The 14,863-nt window shown below is 49.7% G+C and overlaps 1 protein-coding gene and 1 non-coding gene across 4 annotated transcripts in view; both read right to left on the bottom strand.

Annotated features, from left to right (window-relative positions):
- Positions 1–14,863, bottom strand: part of LOC133754346 (katanin-interacting protein-like) — an 85,456-nt gene that overhangs the window by 40,426 nt on the left and 30,167 nt on the right. The gene's annotated exons all lie outside the window — the stretch shown is intronic.
- LOC133754350 (U6 spliceosomal RNA) lies at positions 12,115–12,220 on the bottom strand. Its single transcript, XR_009865219.1, has one exon. It is a non-coding gene; the product is annotated as a U6 spliceosomal RNA (small nuclear RNA).

Raw genomic sequence — 14,863 nt, 5'->3', positions numbered from 1 at the left:
TATAAATATAAAATGGTTTTTGGCACATAATGTATGATTTTTTTTTTAAAAAGGTTTATTTACTTATCTGAAAGGGAGAGTTACAGAGAGGCAGAGGCAGAGAGAGAGAGAGAGAGGTCTTCCATCTGCTGGTTCACTCCCTAGATGGCTGCAACAGCCAGGAGCCAGAAGCTTCTTCTGGGTCTCCCACACAGGTGCAGGGGCCCAAGGACCCGGGCCATCTTCCACTGCTTTCCCAGGCCATAACAGAGAACTGGATCGAAAGTGGAACAGCCGCAACTCGAACTGGAGCCCATATGGGATGGGATGCTGGCACTGCAGGCAGCAGCTTCACCCACTATGTCACAGCACTGGCCCCTAATGTATGCCTGATAAATGTTAACGACTAGACTGGAAACACTGAAATGTTTCTAGGGGCAGGTGCCCAGCCTCGTGGTTTAGGCACTGGTTAATAAGCTCACATTCCACATAGGAGCACCTGGGTTTGATTCCCAGCTCCAGGTCCTGATTCCAGCTTCCTGCCAGTGCAGACCCTGGGAGTCAACAGGTGATGGCACCAAGTACCTGAGTCCCTGCTACCCATGGAGGAGACCAGGACTGCATTCCCAGCTCCCAGTTTCAGCCTAGCCCAGCCCTGGCTGTTGTGGGCATGTAGGGGAGTGAATCAGTGGATAGGGGCTCTAGGCTCTGTCACTGCCTCTCTGCCACTTAAATAAAGCAAGCAAGGGTATTTTTACTATTTCTAATTATGGTGAATGCTAAACTCACAGGTGATCCCAGACCAGCTCCCTCAGCTAACCCTGCAAGCAGTTTTCACCACAAAGCCAACACCCACCTGAAATTCACGCAAAGAAAAAAAAAATGACATCTCTCTCTTTTTTTTAAGGATGTAACTTCCCTTTCTCTGTGTAGGAAGTGGCTGAGCTAAACTGTTTCTGGGAGAGCAGCTGGTTGTAGGATTTGGCCTGGCTCCGGGAGAGGGGTTGCAATCACACCCTCAGAACAGGCACCAGGCGGTGACAATCACCACTTCACTAGTGCACCAGCCCTTGAAGGTGTCATCGCGGATGGCAGGCAAGGAACGGTACCAGGTGGTGGCACGAGGCAGGATCCAGGACACCAAGGCAGAGTAAGGGGCCCGGTGACAGAAGGCTTGGTCTACTCTGATGAAAACAGAGTCTGACAACGTCTCTGCCGGTGTTTGTCAAAAGGGGATGACTTGAAGCTGGTGAGGCGGGGAAGAAGGCCAGGCACGCAGGCTGTGCTGCTGTTTTTAGGAGGGAAGCAAAGGACTGGGAGAGTCTCCTTAGCTAGCGTGGTGGCCTGTGTCCTCTCCAAACACATGTTCTTTATTTTCTGTTCATTTTTACTTACTTTTATTTTTTTAAACAAGATTTATTTATTTGAAAGGCAGAGTTACAGAGACAGTGAGTGCACGCTTCCAACTGCTGGTTTACTTCCCAAATGGCTACAACAGCCAGGGCTGGGCCAGGCTAAGCCAGGAGCCAGGAGCTTCTTCCAGGTCTCCCACACGGGTGCAGGGTCCAAGCACTTGGGCCATCTTCTGCTGCTTTCCCAGGTGCATTAGCAGGGATCTGGATAGGAAGTGGAGCAGCTAGGACTCCAATCAGCGTGCATATGGGATGCCAGCACTGCAGGCCATGCATGGCTCAATCTGCTGTGCCACAATACCAGTCCTTTATTTTCATTTTACTTGAAAGGCACACAGAGAGATAGAAAGCACTCTATTATCCACCTGTTCACGCCCCCAAAGGTACATAACAGTCAGGGCTGGGCCAGGCCAAAGCCAGAAGCCAGGAACTCAATCCAGCTCTCCCACGTGGGTGGCAGGGATCCAATGACTAGAGCCATCACCTGTGCCCTCCCAGGGTCCACATTAGCAGGAAGCTGGAATCAGTACAAACCTGGGACTTGAATACAGGCCCTGTGATATGAGATGTGAGTTTCCCAAGTTGAGTCTTTACCACTGTGCCAAATGCCCACTGCCAAACACAGATCCCCAAGAGTGGAAGAGCAGCCCACACATTCCACGTGCTCTCAGCTTCCTGCTCACTCCTTCCAGCCCACAGCCACTGTGTTCTGCTCAGAGCTTGGTGGCTTCCTTCACTGAGAACCTGCCCGTGCCTGGGCAAGTAAGTTAACAAAGGCGCTCAGGGGAGCCATGATGCAGTCTCCCCTAAAACAAGACAAAACCAAACCAAACCCTGCAAAGCTTCAACCTGCTCAGACACAGCCATGCCGCTCCTTGCAATCCAACCTAAGGAAAGAGTCACACTGGTGCCTGGCCAAGAATGTGCCAAATGCCAGCTGGAAATAAGCCCCAAGTCCTCCAAGTGGGGAATAGCTCTGTGACCCACAGTCTGTGCAACCAGGGAATATTGTGCAATAGGTTCTTTTAAAAGGGCTAGATAACAACAAGGACAAATCTTCAAGACACACAGTCTAAGAAGAATAGGCCAGTTCCAAGTTCCAGGAGCATACTGCCAAACAACACATTCAATATGATGACAAAGTAAGAAAATGCACATTAAATATATATATATATATATATATATATATATATATATATATATGAGAATTTCAAAAAGTTTGTGGAAAATAGAATTAAAAGATGCTTATTTTGGTGCAAAATTTTTTCATAGCATACATTTTCCATGAAGACTCCCTTGTATATTTTATGGGTATACTCAGGTATATAAATGCACAGAGAAAGTTCTGGGAGGATCCATGCCAAGTTTATGGCAACAGTTCCTCCAGGAAGGGATCAGGAAGGGATGGGAATTGGCAGAGGGATTTTAGCTTTATGCAGAAGGCTACAAAGAACGTCTCAGAGGAAGGTGCTTTCTGGTATCACGTGTGTGAGTAATAACTTCAGCCCCTCCCATGTCTCTCCTCCAAAAGGGAAAAAAATCAGTGGCTCCACATTCCAGACACTCTCGGCTCAACACGCTTTCCCCTGAATCCAGTTCCTTATCCATCACCCACTCAAGGGCTTTGTGGGTTTTACTCCAAATTCCGGACATCCCCTCCAACCTGCCCTCAATCCTTGGCATCTCAGGACACCAGAAATCTGTCACCACTCAGACACCAAGCTCAGCACCTTCTGAATTCCTTTGTTCTCTCCCACCCAACAAGCCCCGGCCCCGCCCCTTCTCAGCACCTCACCTGCTTCCCTCCGCCAGAACAAGCCCCCATCACCCCTCCCAGGTTGTGCAATGTCTGCCTTGAACCCCTCCCTCTGCCCCATCCGTTCCCCCACACAGCGGGGAGCACAGCTCCCAGCTCTACAGAGCAGAAGCCCAAGCCCTGACAGATGGGCATGAGGCCCTCCACGGCCTGCCCTTGAGCCCTCTGTCCCTAGTCCTCTCTGCTTTAGCCACACAGATGCCGAGGGCCCCAGGGCTTTGGCACTGGCTGTTGACTCTGCCAACACACTCTTTTCCCAGAGATCTGCACAGCTGCTCTCATCTGCCTGCCGTCTCTGCTCAGGTTTGCAGTGAGGCCTTCCTGAAGACCCGTGGGCTTTCTGGATACCTCACATTTAGTCCATGAAGGTGTGGCTCTGTGTCTGCTGTTCATGGGGAATGTCCAGGCGTGGGCAAAGTGCCTGGCACCTGGCAGCTGCCAAGTGGATGAGCAGAGCCTGTTTCATAGGGCCCAGAGGAATGCTGGCAGCTTCAGTGACCCGTTTGCTCCAAACGTGCTGGATTCCACCACAGTGAACTACCCAGGGGTCCCGTGAACTCCCACATATGCTCATGTAACCACCTCTCTTCTCTTTTGTGTAAAGATATGCTTATTTGAAAGGAGAGAGAGGGAGAGGGAGAGGGAGAGAGGGAGAGGGAGAGAGGGAGAGAGGGAGAGAGAGATCTGCATCTGCCCTAACAGGCAGGATTGGGCCAGGCCAAAGCCAGGAACAAGGAGCCAGGTCTCCCCCTTGGGTGCTGGGATCCAAGTACTGGGTCTATCTTGTGCTGCTTTCCCAGTCACGTTAGCAGGGAGCTGGATTGAAAACAGAGCAGGCAGGACTCAAACCAGTGCCCATAGGGATGCTGGTGTTGCAGGTGGTAGCCTAATCCATTGTGTCACAATGCCATCCCCACCCACCACCCCACTTCTTATCCATCATTCTGAACCTTACCCCAAAGCTCCAGACCAGCAAGCTTCAATGTCACTTCCTCCTGACCTTCTGGCCACTCCACTTCCCACCCCTTGTCCTGTGGGCTGAGTTAAAGACGTTCTCTTTGGAGTAGGCGTTTGGTGCAATGTTTAACAAGATGCTTGGGGTGCTTGCATCCCATTTCAGAGTACCTGGGTTGGAGTCTGAGCCAACTTCCTGCTAACGTCCAGCCTGGCAGGCAGCAGGTGATGACTGAATATGTGGGTCCCTGCCACCAGTGTGAGAGACCAGGACTGTGTTCCCAGCTCCCAGCTTTGGCCTGGCCCAGCCCTGGCTGTTGAGGCAGTTAGAAAGGGAACCATTTGCTACCTTTCAAATCAATTAAATAAATAAGTTTTAAAGTGTAAGTCTTTGTCCTCTAGCCTCCCATGCTTTCCGTTGTGTTGTTGCACAGTTGTTAAAATGCTACTGTTTACAGAGTCCATTGCTCTGTGCTGAGTCATCAATTCTGCTGAGTGGCTTGCAGGCATTATTTCATTAAATCATTGCAACAACTGCCAAAGTAGCCATTATTATCGCCATATCACAGTTAAGGAAACCAAGGCACAGAGCGTCATCTGATGACAGGTGACAGAGCTAGTGTCTGAACCGAGCCCTGCTGGACTCGAGTCTGTGCTGGTAAATTTTAGTATCAAGTCCCTCCATGAAATTGGCTCTGAGCCCTTGGCCAGGCTGAGGTGAGCCAAACCACCAAAGAAATAAGCAAACCAGCCAACCAACCAACCAACCATGGATTGCAGAGCCCTGATCCAGAACTGAACCATGGTGATGACACAGGGTGGCTCCCTGGCTTGAGTCACTGGCCAGCCCTCAGTGACACAAGACTTATTTATTTGAAAGCAGAACAACAGAGAGAGGGAAAGGCAGACAGAGAGAGGGAGAGAGACAGAGAGAGAGAGGAAGAGATAGACAGATCTTCCATCTCCTAGTTTACTCCCCAAATGCCCGCAACAGCCAGGCCTGGGGCCCAGGTCAAAACAAGAGCCAGGAACTGTCCAGGTCTCTCGCATAGATGACAGGGGCCCAAGTACCTGGGCTATCATCTGCTGCTTTCCAGGCACATTGGTAGGAAGCTGGATTGGAAGCAGAGGAGCCAGGACTTGAACTGGCTCTCTGATATGGGACACCAGCATTGCAAGTGGTGGCTTAACCTGCTGTGCCACAATGCCAGCCTTGACTTGTTTTTTGCTTTAAAAAAAAATTATTCATTTATTTGAGAGGCAGAGTTACAGAGAGAGGGACAGACAGAGAGAAAGGTCTTCCATCCACTGGTCCACCCCCAAAACAGCCGCAATGGCTGGAGGTGAGCCGATCTGAAGCCAGGAGCCAGGAGCTTCTTCTGGGTCTTCCACTTGAGAGCAGGGGCTTAAGCACTTGGACCATCCTCCACTGCTTTCCCAGGCCATAAACAGAGAGCTGGATTGGAAGAGAAGCAGCCAGGACATGAACCGGTGCCCATATGAGATGCCAGCGCCACAGGCGGAGGCTTAGCGTAGGACGCCACAGTGCTGCCCCCTTCACTTGTTCTTAACACCCAGATGCATCCTCGCTCTGGGCTCCTGTGACACATCCCCTCTTCAGGGCCCTGTGATGCAGTAATTTAGTTCCCTTTCTGCTAAACTAGATGGAGTTTATTATTATTATTTTTTTAACCAAGTCCTAAGTAATACAAATCCCTTGCAGAGTGGCTCTAAGAAATAAGAAAGCAATGTATGAAAAACACTTCCCTCAGTGTCTGGCCTTGGTAAATAACAACCAATACACGGTCTCTAATATTATTATGATAAGCAAGCCACAAGGACACGCTATTACAGGAACGGGACAGATGAATCACTTCGCCCAGGCATCTAAATTAGTCCTCCCTGGAAAGGGGGGCGGGGCATACCAAGGGGCCCTGTCCTTGGTCCTACAGCACTGTAATTTTATCAATGGCTGGGTCTGGCTATGGAAGGTTGTTTATTAAGTCTGTGGATGATATTCAGATGAGTAACACATGGGAAAAACTGGGTGACGGAATCTGAGTTCAGATCAACTTCTACAGGCTGGAGATGGAGTGAGAACAGCTTGGTAAAATGTGTCACTGCCAAGATAAAGGTTCCATACAAGGGGAGCTGCTGGGAGGGGTAGGTAGCACGGGAAAGGTTCATGACACGCAAGATGGTTTTTCCAGTTCCTGGGCTTGCTCAGTATGAGCCAACAGGCTGGTGTGGCTGCCAGAAACTCCTACCAACACAACTACTTGCTCACACTGAGAGAGAGGAAGGGCACAGACATGCTTGAGCACCTACTGTGTGCCAGGCCCTGCACTGAACACCTGACAGCCACTGTTCCGGACGATCCACTCGCTAGCCCTGTGATGTGGGCGTTATCACCGTCCTCCCCACTTGACAGGTGAGGCTGGCGAGGCTCAGGGAGGTGAGGAGACCTGACTGAGGGAGCACAGACTGTGAACTCGGTGCTCATTAGGATGTGCCCTTCATCCCTGCATTCTGCGCTCAGCGGTTCACAGCTGGAATATTCTGTTTGGTCCTGAGACAGTGTATTTTTGGAGATGGATGGACTTGTCCAGATGAAGGTGACCGGGAAGGTGAAAACTCTATCAAGAAGTCCCCTTGAGACCAAGCTGAGCTGGGAAGACCCAGAGCAAGGACACCCCTCAGCCTCTCCTACCCGAGTGCCCAGAAATGACACCACTTAACATCTATGACAGCATGTGGTGTCACCAGCTGGTGAAAACTGCTGAAGAAGCCCTGGGAAATGGCCGGCAGACAGGACTGGACTAATGAAAAGAAACACAGGCCGAAGCAGAAGCCAGGCAGGACTGCTACAAAGGCAGGAGGGAGACAGCACATTCCCCAGGGAGACAAGGTCCAGCCTGAAGGTCAAAGAGATTCGTTGAAAACTCATGGGCATACCAGCAGGAAGCTCTTTAAGGTCCATCCAGCCCTTGCAGCTCTGACTGTGGTGCTGTGAGACAGAAAGGCAGGACGTGGCCAGGGGAAAAGGAAGACAGCAAGCTCCGAAGATGTACGGCTGGCATCACCCTTCTTTACCTAGTTCTGTCCTCTGCATACAATCCATCCACAGACAAGGAAACAGGAAGTCACAGTACACACAAGAGCACGTGTCACAATACACACAAGAGCTCCAGGTGGTCCAGGGATACCAACACCATGGAAGACAGGGCCCAATTTAACAAATACAGGTTGAACAGCCTTAACCAGAAATCCCAAATCTAAAGTGTTCCAGAAGCTGAAACTCTTTAAGCATCACATGGGCACCGAAGATATTTAGATCTGGAGGCCGGCACGCCGCAGCTCACTAGGCTAATCCTCCGCCTTGCAGCGCAGGTACACCGGGTTCTAGTCCCGGTTGGGGAGCTGGATTCTGTCCTGGTTGCCCCTCTTCCAGGCCAGCTCTCTGCTGTGGCCAGGGAGTGCAGTGGAGGATGGCTCAAGTGCTTGGGCCCTGCACCCCATGGGAGATCAGGAGAAGCACCTGGCTCCTGCCATCGGATCAGCGCGATGCGCCGGCCACAGCGCGCCTACCGCGGTGGCCATTGGAGGGTGAACCAACGGCAAAAAGGAAGACCTTTCTCTCTGTCTCCCTCTACTGTCCACTCTGCCTGTCAAAAATTAAAAATAAATAAATAAATAAAAATTTTTAAAAAAAAGATATTTAGATTTGGGAGCCAGTGTAAAGCCACCACCTGTAACACTGGCATCCCATATTAGAGAACTGATTCAAGTCCCAGCTGCTCCACTTCCAATCCAGCTCCTTGCTAATGTGCCTGGGAAAGCAAGAGAAGATGGCCCAAGCTCCTGTCACCCACGTGGGATATCCAGATGGAGCCACAGGCTCCTGGATTTGACCTGGCAAATGAACCAGCAGGTGAAAATCTCTCTCTCTCTCTCTCTCTCTCTCTCTCTCTCTCTCTCTCTTTCTCCCTCCCTCTCCTTTTTACTCTGTTGTGGCCATTTAGGAGTGAACCAGAAGGTATAAGATCTCTCTCTCCCTCTCTGTCACCTCCTCTCTCTATATAACTCTGCCTTTCAAATAAATAAATAAGTCTTTATAAAACAAGGCTTTTAATTTGGCAAACACTTACAAGGTATCCACCATTTGTTTGCCACTGTGCTAGACACAGGAAAGAGAAATAAAGGAGAATACAATACTAAAAAATAAATAAATAAAAATAAAACAAGGCTTTTAGATAAGATACACTTAAACAGTAAAGTGTATGCAAATATTCCAAAATCAAAAATCCTTGAAATCTGAAACGCTTCTGGACCCAAGCAATTGGGATATAGGATATTCAACCTGTATAAAAACTAACAACCACACAACAGGTGACAATGCAAGTGGAGGCATTTAAAACAATCACGTATGATCAAATGGGTGGGAGAAGACATCGTGACCACGAAGCAGGAGGAGCCCACTACAGAAAAGGATGAATTAGAATCACAAATAAGAGCTGGCACCGTGGCTCACTAGGCTAATCCTCCGCCTTGTGGCGCCGGCACACCGGGTTCTAGTCCCAGTTGGGGAGCCGGATTCTGTCCCGGTTGCCCCTCTTCCAGGCCAGCTCTCTGCTGTGGCCAGGGAGTGCAGTGGAGGATGGCCCAAGTGCTTGGGCCCTGCACTCCATGGGAGACCAGGAGAAGCACCTGGCTCCTGCCATCAGATCAGCGCGGTGCGCTGGCCGTAGCGCGCCAGCCGCGGCGGCCATTGGAGGGTGAACCAACGGCAAAGGAAGACCTTTCTGTCTCTCTCTCTCACTGTCCACTCTGCCTGTCAAAAAAAAAAAAAAAAAGAAATCACAAATAAAAGATTTAATCATTATAACAAAACAAAAAAAAGCAAAAGACACTGAATAGAAACAGATAGAGAGAAAATCGGTGCTCTGGAAGACAAGGTGGAGGCATTTACCCAAAATGCAGGAGTAAACGCAAAGAGGACTGACAAAAAGTGGGAACGATGTCCATATTCACTATGGGCAAGGTTTAGATAATAGGCTTTCTCGAATATTTTTGGTAGAGATGTAAATTGCTTTCCTCATGAGGCTATTTCCAGGTTTCTTGCAGTAGGAACCCAACCAACCCCTATTTTTAAGGCAAGGGTCAGCAAATGATGGTTACAGGCCAAATCTGGCCAGCTGCCTCCTTTTGTAATAAAGTGTTAGTGGGACACAGCCATGCCCACTCATTCACATAGTGTCTCTGGCTGCTTTCACGCTCAGTGGTGGAGTTGAGTGCCTGTGAGATACAGTGGGTACCTCGCAAATGTTCAAATGTCCTTTACAGACAAACCTTGCTGACCCTTGGTTTAGGCCATTATTGGTTGGGTTTTCTGATACTTGGACTCCTAACTGAAACAATGAATGGAGATGCAAGACTAGAAAAACCTCTAAAAGAATGAACATCTAGTTGGTAACAAAGGTTATTTCTATGGAGAGGAAGGAGACTGAGCAGAATTTGAAGGGGAGAGGTTATTTACATGTGCAAATGTGAAAACCTAATAATGACAATGAACTTGAATTAATTTGCAATTTAATGTTTCTAAGAACTGCAGGTCTAAGAAGAAACTGCTGATGCATTTAAAAATGTGAATGAATCTCAAGATACGTTTAGCAAAAGAAAGACACAAAAAGTACTTATTCTGTGATTCCATTTATAGCAACCTGAGTCAAGATAGTGGTTACTGGGGCTGGCGCTGTGGCAAAGCAGGTGAAGCACTGCCTGCAGTGCCAGCATCCCATATGGGCGCCAGTTCAAGTCTTGGCTGCTGCCCTTCTGATCCAGCTCTCTGCTATGGCCTGGGAAAGAAGTGGAGATGGCCCAAGTCCTTGGGCCCCTGCACCCACATGGGAGACTTGGAAGAAGCTCCTGGCTCCTGGCTTTGGGTTGGTCCAGCTCCAGTCGTTGTGGCCTTTTAGGGAGTGAATCAGCAGATGTAAGACCTCTCTCTCTCTCTCTCTTTCTGCCTCTGCCTCTCTGTCACTCTGCCTTTCAAATAAATAAGTAAATCTTAAAAATAAAACATAGTGGTTATCTTTGAAGAGGTATATTAACTGGGAGAGACATACAGAAGGCCCCTGAGGTGCAAGAAATATTCTAGGGACTGGCACTGTGGCATAGTGGGTAAAGCCACTGCTTGCAGTGCCAGCATCCCATAAGGGCGCCGATTCAAGTCTTGGCTGCTCCACTTCTGATCCAGCTCTCTGCTATGGCCTGGGAAAGCAGTAGAAGATGGCCTAACCCCTTGGCCCCCTGCACTCACATGGGAGATCTGGAAGATGCTTCTGGCTTCTGGCTTTGGATTGACACAGCTCTGGCAGTTGTGGCCATCTGGAGAGTGAACCAGCAGAGGGAAGACCTCTCTTTCTCTGCCTCTGCCTCTCTGTAACTCTGCCTTTCAAATAAAATAAATACATCTTTTTTTAAAAAAGAAATATTCTATTTTTTATGTGGACAGTGCTAACACAGAGGTACTTATCTATAAAAATCCTAGAAGTATATGCTTAGGATTGTCCATTTTATTGTACATAAATTATATATCAATAAATTAATAAATTAAAAATAACACTGGAAAGTAAGCAAACATAGGCCGCCTAACCCAGACCCTAGTCCTGGCCTGGCCCACTCTGCCGTTCTACCTCTTATGTACCCAGTCACCTCCCAGAGCAAAAACAAAGCATGGGTGGCCCAAAGGATACTTATTTTAAGATTTAGCTATTTTTATTTATTTGAAAAGCCAGGAGGCAGAAACAGAGACAGAAAGAAAGATCTTCCATCTACTGCTTCAGTCCCCACATGCCCATGACAGCCAGGGCTGGAGCCAAAAACTCAACCTGGGTCTCCTGTGTTCGTGGCAGGGTCCCAAGTACTTGAACCAACACACCTGCCGCCTCTCAGGGTGCTCATTAGCAGGAAGCTGGAATTAAAAGCAGGACTGGGACTCAAACTGGCACTCGGATATGCGGGTGTGGGCATCCCAAGAGGCATCTTAAGTGCTGCGCCAAATGCCCATCTGTACCCCCCACTTCCCAGAAAATTTTCTGAGTTGTTTTTATATATTAAAAAAGAAAAAAAGTTGAAGCAGTTATCCTAGTAAAAGCAGCCCAGAACTTTGCTAAACCTCACTACCCTTACTTCATGGGTTTTGTTTGAATTATTCAGTGCAGGTGGGGAGGTGGTATTCAGTCTCTTTAGTTAGGATCCAGGTCTTGTTAACTGCACTGAGTTGGGGGCGGTGAGCATCAGACCGTGCCCGATTCCATTATCCCTGCCTGCCTAGTCACCTGTCCAAGCCTGAAGTCCTAGGCGTGAGATCCTCCTGTCTGGTTAGGAGCCTCGGCAGGCTCCTGGCAAGAGGACAGCCAGCCAGCGTCCCAAGCAGGGCTAGGCTTCCTACCTTTAACTCCCTCCTCTTCCGCGCAGGGTCCTCACACACCTCGGGGAGGAAGCACTGCCATGCGCCATTGTACAGACACAGTAACTAGAGCACGTATTGGGCACGGCAGACAAAATGCCACTTGGGATGCTCTCACCCCATAATGGAACACCTGGGGTCAAGTCGGGGCTCTTCTCCCCCAATTCCAGCTTCCTGCTAATGCACACCATGGGAGGCAGCAGGTGATGATGGCGCAAAGGCTTGGACCCCTGCCACCCACATGGGAGACCCAGACTGAGTTCTGGGCTCCTGGCTTTTTTTTTTTTAAGCATTTTACTGAAATGCAGTATACATACTGAAGACATGCATGGAAGTATACAGATGAGTTTTTTGTTCCCTGTTCACACTCATAACCAACACCCAAATTAGAAACAAAATATTACTAGTACCCCTAGAGTCCTCGCTATTTCCCCCTCTTCATTCCTTTTCTTTTTTTGTGGGAAAGAAGAGCATGTTGTCAGAAAAATATGGACTGCTTCATGAGATTGCATGTCATCCTTGCACAGAGGCATGCTAATCCTCTCTGCATGGTTCCAGTTTTAGTACATGGGCTACCAAAGCAAGCGCTGGGGCTGCTGGTTTTTGGCCTGGCCCAGCCCTGGCTGTTGTGGGCATTGGGGAGTAAACTAGCAAACAGATCTTTTTCAAAAGTTTAAAAAAAAAAAAAGCCTGAGCCCCAGGCTGATTAAGGAACTTGCCTAAGGTTCTGCTGCCGCCCTCCAAAAGCGATCCACGCTCCTGCCATTTTGCCAGCATCCACGGAACCAGCTCTGCCTGGCGCTGGCTGTGTCAACCGAGGCAGGCACCTCCCTGCGCTGAGCCTAGATGGCCTCCCTTGCAAGATGCGGCTAACACTGCTTACCTCACCAGGGGACCACGAGGAGTGAGGGAGACAATGGACGTGAAAGCCATTTTTAACCACCAGCCATCTGGCAGGTGCACCGCTCCCACTGCGGAGCAGCCAGGACGCTGACAGCTGTTGCTTTTTGCCTACACACGATCCATCTTCCCTTCTCCTGGCAATGGGGCTCCTGATTGCTCCCTTGGGAAAGCACCCTTCGGTACCGTGCGCTTACTTCAAGACTGACCCCAGCCGCCCTTTCTCCCTGGGAGGCTGTGCAGCCAGACACTAACTAGTGCGTCTCAATTCGCAGGCTTGCCTCAACAGCTGCCCTGGCCCAGGAGCTCTCGTGCTGCAGCAGCTGTTGAGAGGATGATACCAATGACAGGAAGGAGAGGGGGAAAAAGGGGCTTTCGATGTGCCAGGCACATTTTCTAAGCACCTCTGACACCCCAGTGAGGCGGGGGCTGGCACTATCCCTGTTCTGTATTTGAAGGGACTGAAGCTCAGTGGGAGGGATGCTTTGGGGGGAAGTGATGAGGTGGGACTCCTCCTTGGGCCATGCAGCTCGTCCCTCTACACTATCTGGCCTCTGTGGGGTAAGCCTGGGGCTGCTGGCAGTCACCATGCCGCCGACAAGGAACAGGCTGGGGGAGAAGAAGGCAGAGTCCAGAGGAACTGGGTCAGAGCACCTGGATCCAGCCACGCCTGATGTTGTCCGCCCCTGCACTTTTCAGTTAGGTAAGGCCACAAATCTCCCCTTTCTGGTTGCAGCTGCTGTGAGGGAGGCTTCTGTCTACTGAGCAGAGTCTGAGAGTTGTGGCCTGTGACTCTCCGCAGAGTCAACACCATAGAACCACTGGCTCTCGTCAGAGAAGAGGAGGACCATCGGGGTGGGGGGCGGCAGCCTGGACTGGAGGCCGCGTGCCATGGCACTGCTGTGGCCCTGGCCCTGCTCCCCCAGAGCCGCCCCACCCCACCCTGAGGGACGGTTCTCACAAGGCTGGTTGAACCTGCAGGAATCGCCTTCTCTTTGCACAGTTCTCTTTTCTATACTTGTTCCGTATTTCTTCCCCAGAGTGTTTTTTTGGCGAGGAGGGAGGAAGCAAAAGGAGACATTTTAAAGGCAATTTCGGGCCCAAGATCTCAGGATAGAGGCAGCTTTGATGATGCTACGTTGAAGGCACGCAGCTTATCCACAGCAGACTTGGGAAGGGGAAGCTGTCAACGTTCTCTCTTTCCGGCCGCAAACTGCAGCTCTCTGATTTTTTTTTTTTTTTCCCTAGAGTTTAATCTCACGCAGGAAGCTAAGCTGATATCAGGAAGGTTTTAAACGTGTCAATCTCCTTCCTGGCATTTTATCAGAAACTGATTCTCCTTGCTTTCCGAGGCACGCGGCTAGGCCTGGCCATTGTTAACCCTGGGTCTGGGCACCACGTTTGCAGACACACCTGCAGCTCCCAACCGGATTACATCTGGGCCGCGGATTCAGAGGCAAGGGAACGGCAAGGAAAGCCGGCCATTCTTCAGACAGAGGAAGGGGCAGGCACGCCCGCCCAGGCCTCATCCTGCGCTGACTTCTCCTCCCCCTCGGACTTTGAAGGGATTAGTAAGCAGGCTACTAGCTCCCAGCACGAGGGTACTTCACAACGTTCAGGGAAAATGGAATGAAAAGCTAAGTCGGCTTTAGCCCCCCACATTTTGAAATCTACAAGCTGTTTATTCCTGATCCACAGGTTGCATGAACTTTCTGAAGACCTCCCTGTAAACACAGATTTCTAAGTATGTGGCATCATGATGTGGGCATTGTGGGGCAGCAGGTGGAGCCACTCTCTGTGACAACCACATCCCATACCAGAGTGCCAGTGAGAGACCTGGCTACTCGGCTTCTGATCCAGCTCCCTGCTAGGGCGCCTGGAAGAAAGCAGATGATGACGCGAGTGCTTTAGTGCCTTCCACTCACATGGGAGACCAGCCTGGAATTCCTGGAGCCTGGCTTCAGCCTGGCCCCAGCCTAGCCCAGTCCCAGCTATTGCCATCATTTGGGGAATGAACTGGTGGATGAAAGATATCTCTCTCTCTCTCTCTCTGTCATCCTGTCTTTCAAATAATTAATACATATTAAAATACATATTTGGTACCAAAATAAACTCATCTTTTTTATAATAGCCACTGTTCTAAATTTCAAAAAAAAATTTTTTTTCATTTTATTTGAAAGGCATAGAGACAAAGAGAAACCAACAGAGAGAGAGATCTTCCATCCTCTGGTTCATTCCCTAAATGCATTTGGTCAGGCCAAAGCCAGGAGCCAGAAACTGCATCTGGATCTCTCACATTGGACTCATCTACTTGAGCAAACACCTGCTGCC

Source organism: Lepus europaeus (genome assembly GCF_033115175.1).
Source record: "Lepus europaeus isolate LE1 chromosome 21 unlocalized genomic scaffold, mLepTim1.pri SUPER_21_unloc_6, whole genome shotgun sequence".
Classification (NCBI taxonomy): domain Eukaryota; kingdom Metazoa; phylum Chordata; class Mammalia; order Lagomorpha; family Leporidae; genus Lepus; species Lepus europaeus.
The sequence above is the reverse complement of the archived record's forward strand: the minus strand, read 5'-3'. Positions and strand labels throughout refer to the sequence as shown.